Below are 11,202 nucleotides of genomic sequence, written 5' to 3' on the forward strand. Positions count from 1 at the left end.
ATTAACCTTTTTCTTCTTAATTTCTAAGCACTCTTTATCTATTATAGAGAAAAGTCCTTTGTCTGTGATACGGTTTATAAATAATTTTTTTTTTTTTGCGATACGCGGGCCCCTCACTGTTGTGGCCTCTCCCGTTGTGGAGCACAGGCTCCGGACGCGCAGGCTCAGCGGCCATGGCTCACGGGCCCAGCAGCTCCGCGGCATGTGGCATCTTCCCAGACTGGGGCACGAACCCGTGTCTCCTGCATCGGCAGGCGAACTCTCAACCACTGCGCCACCAGGGAAGCCCTAAAAAATTTTTTTTAAACACTGAAGTCTTTCATTCTGTTTCCCTCAGATCCTAAGAGTTTCCATTTCATTTGTTACCCCATAGATGAAATCTATTAGCAAACTGCATGCATATTTACATCAGTCAAGAAGTTTGAGCAGATACTTCCAACAAAGCATGTAATATGTGAATTAGATATTTTGAATGTTGAAGGAATTAAAGAATCAGTCAGCTACTGGAGGTAATTTGTGCGGATTCTGAAGTATTTCTATACAACTTTGCTTCTAACAGAAAAGGGAAAACCCTGACTCAGGGTTTGGCTTCTTATTGTGCAGAAAGATTTGAGGATCAAGTTTCAGATATGGTGGGGTCACTCACCCTCATATCTAGTGAGTTCCACATATGAAAAGGCTTTCCTTTTGTTTTACAAGTAACTCCTTATTGTAGGCTAGCCTTTCACCATTGAGAAATTAGGGTTTAGGTCTTAATCTAAGCAACACTGAGGTTAATTGCATCACCTCCATCCACAGGGGTCTGGCACCCAGGGAAGCCAAGGGTGAGAACAGGGTGAGCCCAGGACACACATGTTAGCAGAGACAGTGCAGCATGATGAGGTGTGCATCCAACACCCTAAGTGTGCTTTAGTTACCAGAATATTTGACACACCCACAAATTAAGTAGCAAAACATTTTAATCCATTAATTCTAAAACTAACAGAGACATTTTATATCCGGTGCCGCCTCCTCAAAAGTCTACTGCAGATTAGACAGCCAGACTGCAAGTTACAAAGCCAGACATTAAAGTTGAAGATGCAGTTTGGGACAAGACCATCATGGGGAGATTTTCCTCCTCTTTGCTCATAAACATAAGTTGTCAGCTTAAAAAAAATCCTCAGACATAAGAAGAAAGCTTTCTCTCTCTATAACCTCTTTATTTTAAATCTGTCTGTAATGTTTGAAGGCAAAACAGATAATCAGCAAACCAACCTCCCAAGCAAGTACAAGGATCTGAGCTGGACTCCTGGGACTAAAGACTGGTTTAGTTCTATTTCTACCAACACTGTGATGTGAGGTACCATGGTTCTTGTTTTCGTTACAAGAGGTGTTAGGAAAGAGTGCCCACACACAATTAATAATAGCTTATCCAGCACATAACTCTGCAGCACAGTACCAATAACAGGAGTATTTTAAAGCAGGGTGGAGAAGAAAGTAGACATTCATACAAGTTAAGGTTTCCTTTGTTTCTTCCCCTCTTTTTACAAGGAGAATTCAGCTCAGAGACAAACTCCAGAATGCCCGTACTGTCCTTTGGCCCACTAGGCCCAGAGAGCCTCAGGCTTCAGTGATGTGTCCTTCTCAGATGAGGAAATCATAGATTTCCCATGTTTTGTTCACGTCTGTCTTGATGAGCGTTCTTGCCTGTGCCAGTCTCAAGCCTCCTTGCTTGTTACATTCGTTCAGTAGAGCAGATTTGTATTCTAAATAGGCTCCTGGGAACAACCTCACCATCTGACAGAGCTCCTTCTCTTTTTCATTCAACTTCTCTGTGCCAGGGAGGCCAGTGAGGTTCAAGGGCGGTGCACTTCGTCTACCTGAATTCGAAGCCATTGGTACGGAAGGACTCAGGCCAGAATCAACGTCAGCCTGCCGGCGGAGCCACTGCTGGCAGGCGCTACGGTCCTGGATGTACTGGAGAACCTCTGGGAGCATAGGGCGTTTGAGACGTTCCTCTTCTGGAGTCTTTCTGAGGTGATCCTAGTTTCCGGCACTACAAAAATTGGTAATGCCTGCTGTCCTGTATTTCTGGAGCCTCTTGATTTCCCTTCGGAGTTCGAATTCCAATGCATGGCTTTCAATGAACTTGTCATGCTCCACCGGCGCCACTATCCTTGCAAATCGCCTCATTGTTTCCGAAGGGTCTTGGACTAGCTTGGGATACCGCCGTTCCATTAACTGAAATTTTCTAAGGTTGATTGATCCATGGTCTCTTATAATTTTTTTTCTCCTTTGTCTCTCCTTTAACCTAGAATGATAGATATCTACAACAGCCATCTTCAGAGTGTGTAAAATGTCCGAGTCATCTTCAACAAAATCAATGTCTCTCAAGTCCTCTTCTGAATAATTGTCAAATTCCTCATTGAAATCTGCCATGTGCCGAGAAAGCAAGGAGTCAAAGGTAGGTCGGGGAGGGTCATCTGTAGAGTGAAATCAGCAGTTTTTGCCTCCTCTGCTTGCTTCAGGTTCAGCAGGGTAGATGCAAACAGATGGTTACTGATGAAATGCTTCACTCCTCCTTGGTCTTGGTGCACATTTGATTGGCTACATCCTGTCAATTTCCAAAGCCGCAGTCCATCACAGCTTCTAAAAGCGCCATTTCTTCTTGAGCAGTCCAGCTGGGGTCAAGAACAGGAAAATCTGAGGTCATTATTTCGTAAGTGTGATCACTTTGATGTTTCTTGTACTCAAATCCTCGAGTGAAACATGCTAAAGGAACACAAACGGTCCATTTCCCAGTTGGCAAAGACTGTTGCTTTGATCTTCCTCAATGTAGGGATCTTTCAAGGAGATTTCAGAACTGGCCAACACATACACCAAAGCTGACCACCACCCCCCTCACCGCGTCCCCCTCCTCCGCCTAAATAAAAATTTTAACTCATTCTTAGACCTGCACAAAACAGCTCAGAGTGGCACCCTTTCCTCCTCTTATCTAGATATTGCCTCCTGTTGTTTGGTTACTTCTGCTCTGGACTTCTGCATTTCTGCTTCATGATATCCTTAAACTGGCTGGGCCCGTGGGCCATGACCACTGGGCCTGCGCGTCCGGAGCTTGTGCTCCGCAGCAGAAGAGGCCACAACAGTGAGAGGCCTGCATACCACAAAAAATAATAATAAAAATAAATAAATAAATAAATAAATAAAATTCTCAACAAGGATACTATGAAAAAGGAAGATTCTAAGCCAGTCTCACTCATAGAACATAGACTCATGGACACAAAAATCCTAAATAAGTCACTTACCACCTGAATGCAGTAATATGCAAAAAGGACAATTTTTTGTGACTAATTTTAATTTATCTTAGCTATCAAAGGTAGTTTAATGCTAGAAACTCAATTAATGTAATTCACCACACTAACAGATTAAAGAAAAAATATAAGCTTAGATATAGAGCAGCATGCAATAAAATTCAAGATGCAGTTGCAATATAAAAATAGCAAATTAGGAATGAAGAATAATTCTTTTAAAGTGATAAAAACTACCCCATAGCAGACATCATACACAAATGTGAAAGGTTTTAACCTCTCCTTATAAAATCAGGAACTATTCCCAATTCTGTTCAGTATTATTCGGGATACCCTATTCTATAGCATCAGACAAGTAGAAGAAATAAAAGGTGCAAGTAAGTATTGGAAAGAAAAAACAAAACTGTCATTATTCAAAGATGATGCAACTGTGTTCAAAAAATTCCAGACAAATCTACAGATAAATTGTTAGAATCCATGAGAGTTTATTATGACAGACACATACAAAGGAACTATACAAAAATCAATGGTACTCTAGACATCAACAATACAAATCAGTAAATGAAATTTTATTGATATATATAATTATATAAAATATGAAGAGCTTATGAATAAATGTAATAAATTTTGTGCAGAACCACTACAGAGGAAATTAGAAAACTTTAGTGAGAGACATTTTTTAACATCCTCAAATCAGAAAGGTATACCATGTTCATGGATTGGAAGACTGAATATGATAAGGATGCCAATTCTCTTCAAACTGATTTTTAGTCTCAATGCTATCAAACCCCCAGAAAGGTTTTTGTAAAAGTAAACCAAAAAAAAAAAAAAAAAAAGGCAATATAATTCTAAAATGCATACAAAAAGTGCAAAAGACAAGATAGCCAAGATACTCTTAAAGAAGAATAATTTAATAAGACTTGATATAGGAAATATCAAGGTTTATTTTAAAGCTGTAATAATTATGATAAAGTGGTATTACAACAATGATAGATATGTAAATGAAACAGAATAGAGAGTCCAAAAACACATGATTGCACATATTGAGAGTATGTTTTCAACTTGGCTGTAGTAAACAAATATCACTTTGTTTATATTAAGAAGGCTGCACATCATAATATTAATATACATTCCCTGAGTGGATGATAGGAGGATACAGGTTAAAAAGGTAGGATAGAAGGAAGGAGGAGGCAAATAAAAACAAACAAACAAATAAATAAATATTGCTTTACCAAAGAACTCATCAAGTCTGATGTGATCCTATTACATTTATAAATATAAATGTCCATGAAATCTTACCAACAGAAGAAAAAAGTAGGAGAGTAATATATGTGTTTTGATAATATTTCAGTCGAATATAGAACTCCTGACAATATTTATGTATGAAAAAGGAAAAGGGTTTGAAGGAATACACACTGCTGTGAACATTGGTTACATGATGATGATGGGAGGGGACAAGTATGAGTAGTTTTTCCTTTATATGTATTAGTTTCTAATTTTTTTGCTTGTCACAACTGTCGACGAAACTTCAGTTAACAGTCAAGTTAAGAAGAAAAGAGGGGGGCTCCCTGGTGGCGCAGTGGTTGAGAGTCCGCCTGCCGATGCAGGGGACACTGGTTCGTGCCCCGGTCTGGGAGGATCCCACATGCCTCGGAGCGGCTGGGCCCGTGAGCCATGGCCGCTGAGCCTGCGCGTCCAGAGCCTGTGCTCCGCAACGGAAGAGGCCACAACAGTGAGAGGCCCAAGTACTGAAAAAAAAAAAAAGAAGAAGAAAAGAGGGAATTTTATTTGCGCCAAACTGAGAATTATAATCCGGAATACAGACTCTCAGGAAGCTCTGAGAAACTGTTCCACCAGGTGGAAGTTGAAGGCACAGTCATATACATTTTCGAGACAAAGGATCATACATCAAAATGACATACTGATACTTTACACGAAGTTCACCAACGATACATAGTCCGGGTAAGCACATACAAAGAGAGCAGCAAGTCCATGACCACTACAGAGTTGGGAAAGAATGCTATTCTTTTAAGAAGTTGCACTGCTAGTGTCAAAAGAAAGGGGAAAAAATTATCTTTATGGTCAAACAGACACTCTTATCTTTGAGGAGGTTTGGTTAATGTGTAATGCAGATGCACACTGCTTATTAGGGAGGGAGGGAAGAGACCCAAACGAATGCAGAGAGAGAATTTTATGTTTAATTTTTTCTTGTCCTGCCTGAAAATATGAATTTTATTTCATCACAGCAAAAGTGATCTGAACATATCAAATAAAGAAAATTAAAATTCATAAAGAATAAAGAACTTAAGCAACCATGTGAGTGGAGAAAGGCTAATTGAGAGTTGTATCTAAAGAAGTGATTATATACATGTAATCACTTTTTAAAAATATTTATTTGATTTATTTATGTATTTTGGCGCACGGGGTCTTTGTTGCGACATGTGGGGTCTTATAGCTGCGGCTTGTGAGCTTCTTAGTTGCGGCATGTAGATTCTTAGTTGTGGCACGCATGTGGGACCTATTTCCCAGACCAGGGATCGAACCCAGGTCCCTTGCATTGGGAGCACCGAGTCTTACCCACTGGACGACCAGGGAAGTCTCTATATACATGTAATCATTAATGCAAGTGTTAAGAAGAGATGCTTAAATTATGTGTCATAATGTAAAAATATAATAATGCATTATTCTGATGCAGTCAAAAGAAATCACTCTAGGTAGTTCAAGCAGAAAAAGAACTTCAGCTATTGTACGAGCACATTTCACTGTAAGAACCCAAATCACACGTGAAATCCTGGATGTGAAAGAGACTGGGAAAAAATAGGCATTTGATTTACAACCCCTGCAGGAAGGCATTCTGGGATCAGTTGAAATGCTTGTTGATGAAGACACTGCAGGTACCTGCCATACCCCTGCACCCTCCCACACTTACACTTCCAAACATCAGCAAATATTCACCTCCCAGAAGGCAAAGCACCCACCTTGCGTGGGAGTTGAAGTGAACGGGTCTGAGAACAAGAAAGGTCGGACACAAGTGCTGGGAGATTAAAAAAAAAAGAAAGATAAAAGAAAATGCATCGGGGAAAAAGAATATGGAGTATTGAGAGAGGTTATTACCTTGAAATGTTGGTGTAATATCTCTTAGTGGCCATGGCTGATGGCGGAAGCCCTCCTATTTCAGATGAGTACTTAACAATCAAAGAAGTCCACACGTGTATTAAGAAAACTGTCCATTATTGTAGCAACAGAGGAGGGAGCCCTTGAGCTAAGAAACTAAGGAAACTATTCTAACCTCCAACCCATCCCACTCCAGTAAGATATTACTTTCAATAACTGGTCTGTGAAAATCTACTGATTTTAAAATAAGAAATAAATTTAGAAATCATAAACCATACAAAAATACTTCTTTTTAAAAAACAGAAATGAGTAGCAAAGCTTAAAAGCATTTAAAACAGGATTTTTTAAATCCCCAGTAAAATGTCACCACAAAGCTGAGAAAAACTGATATTCTAAAATAAATGTTTAAAATTAGCAAAGCAAATTAAAGGTATGAGGAACCATCATAAAGCAGAAATACAGAAACTCAAAGAAGAGATAGCAAAATAGCAGGGAGATGTGAAATGGAATCTGAAAGACAGTAGAGAAATTGAAGAAAAGGACAAAAACATTTCATAAATAAGGACTAAGTAAAGTAAGGAAGAAAATGGAAAACATAAGAAAAGCAAAGAACATGAAATAAAAATAAAGAAGTAGCTTAAAAATACAGAGAGAGTCTTAAATATTAAAAAGTCAATGGAGATTCACCAGATACATAAGTCAAGTCCCACAAAGAAGAAAATCAAAACAACAAAATAGAAGAATTATTTAAAGCTATAACTGAGGAAAATACCTCTAAAAGATTTGAGTCTACATATTAAAAGCTCACATTGTGAATGCAAGTAAAATTTGCAAATTTAGAGAAGAGCTAACACCCATCCTTCTCAAACTCTTCCAAAAAATTGCAGAGGAAGGAACATTCCCAAACTCATTCTATTAGGCCACCATCACCCTGATACCAAAACCAGACAAAGTTACTACAAAAAAAGAAAATTACAGATCAATATCACTGATGAATATAGATGCAAAAATCCTCAACAAAATACTAGCAAACAGAATCCAGCAACACATTAAAAGGATCATACACCATGATCAAGTGGTATTTATCCCAGGGATGCAAGCATACTTCAGTATATGCAAATCAATCAATGTGATACACCATATTAACAAATTGAAGAAGAAAAACCATATGATCATTTCAATAGATGCAGAAAAAGCTTTTGACAAAATTCAACACCCATTTATGATAAAAACTCTCCAGAAAGTGGGCATAGAGGGAACCTACCTCAAAATAATAAAGGCCATATATTACAAACCCACACAGCAAACATCATTCTCAGTGGTGAAAAACTGAAAGCATTTCCTCTAAGATCAGGAACAAGACAAGGATGTCCACTCTTACCACCATTACTCAACATAGTTTTGGAAGTCCTAGCCACGGCAATCAGAGAAGAAAAAGAAATAAAAGGAATACAAATTGAAAAAGAAGGAGTAAAACTGTCACTGTTTGTAGATGACATGATACTATACATAGAGAATCCTAAAAATGCCACCAGAAAACTACTAGAGCTAATCAATGAATTTGGTAAAGTTGCAGTATACAAAATTAATGCACAGAAATCTCTTGCATTCCTATACACTAATGATGAAAAGTCTGAAGGATAAATTAAGGAATCACTCCCATTTACCATTGCAACAAAAAGAATGAAATACCTAGGAATAAACCTACCTAGGGAGACAAAAGACCTGTATGCAGAAAACTATAAGACACTGATGAAAGAAATTAAAGATGATCCAAACAGATGGAGAGATATACCATGTTCTTGGATTGGAAGAATCAATATTGTGAAAATGACTATACTACCAAAAGCAATCTACAGATTCAATGCAATCCCTATCAAATCACCAATGGCATTTTTTATAGAACTAGAACAAAAAAATCTTAAAAGTTGTATGGAGACGCAAAAGACCCCGAACAGCCAAATCAGTCTTGAGGGAAAAACATGGATCTGGAGGAATCAGACTCCCTGACTTCAGACTACACTACAAAGCTACAGTAATCAAGACAATATGGGCACAAAAACAGAAATATAGATCAATGGAACAGGATAGAAAGCCCAGAGATAAACCCACGCACCTATGGTCAACTAATCTATGAAAAAGGAGGCAAGGATATACAATGGAGAAAAGAGAGTCTCTTCAATAAGTGGTGCTGGGACAACTGGACAGCTACGTGTAAAAGAATGAAATTAGAACACTCCTTAATACCATACAGAAAAATAAACTCAAAATGGATTAGAGACCTACATGTAAGACTGGACACTATAAAACTCTTAGAGGAAAACACAGGAAGAACACTCTCTGACTTAAATCACAGCAAGATCTTTTTTGCTCCACCTCCTAGAGTAATGGAAATAAAAACAAAAATAAACAAATGGGACCTAATAAAACTTAAAAGCTTTTGCAAAGCATTGGAAACTACAAACAAGACGAAAAGGGAACCCTCTGAATGGGAGAAAATATTTGCAAATGAATCAATGGACAAAAGATTAATCTCCAAAATATATAAATAGCTCATGCAGTTCAATATTAAAAAAAAAAAACAACCCAATCCAAAAATGGGCAGAAGACCTAAATAGACATTTCTCCAAAGAAGACATACAGATGGCCAAGAAGCACATGAAAAGCTGCTCAACATCATTAATTATTAGAGAAATGCAAATCAAAACTACAATGAGGTATCACCTCACACCAGTTAGAATGGGCATCATCAGAAAATCTACAAACAACAAATGCTGGAGAGGGTGTGGAGAAAAGGGAACCCTCTTGCAGTGTTGGTGGGAATGTAAATTGATACAGCCACTATAGAGAACAGTACGGAAGTTCCTTAAAAAACTAAAAGTAGAATTACCATATGACCCAGCAATCCCACTACTGGGCATATACCCAGAGAAAACCATAATTCAAAAAGACACACGCACCCCAATGTTCACTGCAGCACTATTTACAATAGCAAGGTCATGGAAGCCCATCAACAGACGAATGGATAAAGAAGATGTGGCACATATATACAATCGAATATTACTCAGCCATAAAAAGGAACAAAACTGAGTCATTTGTAGAGACGTGGATGAATCTAAAGACTGTCATACAGAGTGAAGTAAGTCAGAAAGTGGAAAACAAATATTGTATATTAACACATATATGTGGAACCTAGAAAAATGTTACAGATGAACCAGTGTGCAGGGCGGAAACTGAGACACAGCTGTAGAGAACAAACGTATGGACATCAAGGGGGGAAAGCGACGGGGTGGGTGGTGGTGGTGGTGCTCATGGTGGGACGAATTGGGAGATTGGGATTGACATATATACACTAATATGTATAAAATGGATAACCAATAAGAACCTGCTCTAAAAAAAATAGAATAAAATTCAAAAATTCAAAAAAAAAAACCTCTCAAATTTCTCTTGGTAATTAAGTAGGGATAATTCATATTATTAAATACTAGCAAAAACTAGATAAAAATATGAGTAAAAAAAGTTACTATTGAGCATTATCAAAATACATAAAATACCTACGAATAAATGCATCTAGAAATGTACAGAAATTTTCTGAAAAAAACTTACAAAATTTTACTAAATGACATTTAAAAAGATATGAATACATTGATTTTGAAATTTTCCATAATGAGGAAAAAAAAGATTCTAAAAAGATATGTTCTTCCCCAAACAGGAAGCCTCTACAAGGTCAAGATGACCTTCTTGGCCAACATCATTTATACCTTAAATATAATCAAAATCAAAACCCAGTGGGTTTTCCAACCTCTAATAAAGTAATTGATTCAGGTGATGATTATCCATGGCTTGTAAAATCATTTGGTAAAAGTTTGACTGGGACTGGATATTTACAGGGGGCCAAGTCTTCACCTCACAGTTTATCTGCAGTTTGTAAGTAGGAAAGCACCACTTTACAAAGAGAGTATATGAGGGGATTTCACCTAAAAAGCATTCATCTATCTTCACTGCACTAAAAGTCTTCCTCCTGAGATGTTGCAATACAAACACACAGCATGGCTGTGATGTGTTCTTGTCAAAATACCGAACTTGAACCTCAACAAAACTCATCTACAGGAAATACGAAGGATAGAGGAGTAAGTTGAAAGATATCACAGGGAAGTAACATGGGATACTCTAAAGAAAAATTCCTCTGTTTCGTTCAACAAATAAATAGCATGAAGCAGGAAGAGGAGGACGGGAAGGAAGAGAAGTACGAGTTGAAGAAATGTTCGAGATTAAAAGAAACTTAAGAGACATACAATCAACTCGATGTGTGTGACTTGTTTGGATTCCATTCAAACAAACGAAGTGTACCAAGTCCTTTCTGAGATGGTGAGAAAAATAGACTATTAGATGATGTTAAGGAAATGCTGTTAATTGTGTTAGGTATGACAACGGTATTGTGATTACATGAGAACATGTCCTTATTTCTTTGAGATGCAAACTGAAGTATTGAAGGATAAAAATGAGAGATGCAGTGGATTTACTTTAAAATACTTCAGCCAGAAAAGGGGTGGGCTATACGAGAAGGAAGTGTTGTCAAATGTTAATTGCTGAGACTTATAAGTTCCAGAGGTGTAATGTACAGCATGATGACTTTAGCTGTCAATACTGTATTGTCCACTTGACGGTTGCTAAGACTAGAGCTTTTTTTGTTGTTCTTGCTGGAGTTTGCTCACTCTTTTCCCTCTCAGTTCTACTGAGATCACTGACACACAGCACTCTCTGTAAGTTTAAGGTGTACAGTGTAATGATTTGACTTACA

General features: G+C 37.8%; 1 pseudogene; it reads right to left on the reverse strand.

Moving 5' to 3' along the window:
* Positions 1 to 1,003: 1,003 nt before the first annotated feature.
* Positions 1,004 to 3,026, reverse strand: LOC101270632 (transcriptional adapter 2-alpha-like; annotated as a pseudogene).
* Positions 3,027 to 11,202: the final 8,176 nt, after the last annotated feature.

Source organism: Orcinus orca, chromosome 16 (assembly GCF_937001465.1).
Source record: "Orcinus orca chromosome 16, mOrcOrc1.1, whole genome shotgun sequence".
NCBI lineage: Eukaryota > Metazoa > Chordata > Mammalia > Artiodactyla > Delphinidae > Orcinus > Orcinus orca.